Below are 2,425 nucleotides of genomic sequence, written 5' to 3' on the forward strand. Positions count from 1 at the left end.
ATTCTAACAACAGCCTTGGTGATCCTAAAGAACTAAGTCAGGTGTAGCAATGCTCATGAAGAAGTTCCAGAAGTTCTCAAGGCGTGGCCGATTTGCAAAATCTTTAAGAAGTGATGACTTGAGATCCGACTCTTCATCCCGCAACTACAAGAAAAGGACTTGCCACAAATGCAAGAAAACTGGTCACTACATAACTGATTGTCCTCAGTGGGCTAAGGAATAAAAGAGGAAGAAGTACAAGGATGACAGTTCAGACGACTCAAAGAAAAAGAAAAAATCTTCCATGTCCTCATCGTCAAAACCTTCAAAGTCTTCATCTTACAAGAAGAGCAGTTCCAAAAAGGCTCGGGCATTCATTGGCAAGGAAATGGATTCTGAAGTGGAATCTGAGGAAAATGAGGAAGAGGAGGCATCTGAGGAGTCGGACTCTAGTGTGGAGAGCCTAGCTCTCACTACTTCTTTCGTCAGCAAATCCATATTCAACTGTGAAGAAAATGTCGACTCCAACACTACTGACGAATGCAGCAATGAAATCACTCCCACCTATTGCTTCATGGCAAAAGGTGCCAAGGTAGTCAAATATCCCTCCACTGAATCAAATGAGGATGAATCTGTTAAAAATCTCAAACCCAGCTACTCCAAACTTGCCAGTATTGCCATGAAACAACCAAAAGCTTTGGAAAAGGTTCAAAATTTGCTAGACAAAAGCGATGACCTGTTGGGTGAGGAAATGGATCAAACTCAAACTCTGACTGATAATCGTCAACGACTACTAAGTTTGATAAACTTCAAGGTCGTCATGAAACTCTCTTAGCGGAGCATGAGAAGATTTCTTCTGAATTTCTTCAAAGAAAGCAGGATCTTGAAAAACTAAGGGTGAGTCATGAAGATGTTCAGAAGGAAAATGATTCTTTGCTTGCTCAACAGATCAATTCTGCTCAGGATGAATTCATTCCACCATGTTTGAAATGCATTGAACATGAATTTGCTAATTCCTCACCGAAAAGTTTAAATGCTTCTATTGCTGTAAATTCTTCAACTATTTCTGTGGTCACAAATTCCTCATCTGAGGATACCACAAGTATCACTGACGATAATGCAGGGTTGAAGGAATTATATGTGACAAGCATGTACAAAAGCCTCAAAGGGCATCAAGCTCTTTGTGATGTGCTCAGAAAGCAGATCTTGAACAGGAACCCTAGGAAAGAGGGTATTGCCTTTGAGAGGAAACTCAATGCTAATGGGACCTACTGGAACCTGAGCAGTATCCTAAAATCTCATGGGTTGCTGCGTAAGGGCCTCCCGTAGAGCCATCTAGTTTATCTGGCTTTACATGTGAATCTAAATATTCATCTGATGAGTCATTTGACTCCAACTATAAGCTGTTCAAAAATCAGAATGGTGAAGTATTTGCTAGATATGTTTGTAACGCCCTCGATGCGGCTATATCTCCCACGTGTCGAAGCACGACTTAGAGGCATAACCGCATTAAAAGCAATGTCGCAAGTGAGGTAATCTTCACACATCCCAAGTAATACATAAGGGAAAGAGATACATAGTTGGCTTACAATCGCCACTTCACACAATTACATGAATAAAGCATTACATCATCCAGATACAATCAAGGTCCGGCTACGGAACCAAAATAAAAGAAGAACCCCAAATGCGACAAAAGGTCCCCGATCGACCCCAACTGGGCTCCACTACTGATCAACTAGAACGAAACAACACAAAGGGCAAAATCTCCATCGAGCTCCTCCTTGAGCTTGGTTGCGTCACCTGCTCGGTAACATAGGCACCTGCAAACTGGTTTTGGAAGTATCTGGTGAGCCACGAGGACTCAGCAATCCCATTACCATGGGTATCAAGACTAGCAAAGCTTAATGGGAAAGGAAGGGGTAAAGTGGTGAGGTTGCAGCAGCGACTAAGCAAGTATGGTGGCTAACCAACGCAAATAAGAGCGAGAAGAGAACAAGCAGAACGGTCGTGAAACTAGCAATGATCAAGAGGTGATCCTGAACACCTACTTACGTCAAACATAACACAGAAACCGTGTTCACTTCCCGGACTCCGCCGAGAAGAGACCATCACGGCTACACACTCGGTTGATGTGTTTTAATTCGGATCAAGTGTCAAGTTGTCTACAACCGGACATTAACAAATTCCCATCTGCCACATAACCGCGGGCACGGCTCTCGAAAGTTTAAACCCTGCAAGGGTGTCCCAACTTAGCCCATGACAAGCTCTCGCGATCATCGAAGGAATAGACCTTCACCCGAGACACTCCGATCAGGCTCGGTATCCCGGTACATCAAGACATTTCGACAATGGTAAAACAAGACCAGCAAAGCCGCCTGATGCGCCGACAATCCCGATAGGAGCTGCACATATCTCGTTCTCAGGGCAACACCGGATGAGACATCCT

This window comes from Triticum aestivum, chromosome 7B, assembly GCF_018294505.1.
Source record: "Triticum aestivum cultivar Chinese Spring chromosome 7B, IWGSC CS RefSeq v2.1, whole genome shotgun sequence".
NCBI lineage: Eukaryota > Viridiplantae > Streptophyta > Magnoliopsida > Poales > Poaceae > Triticum > Triticum aestivum.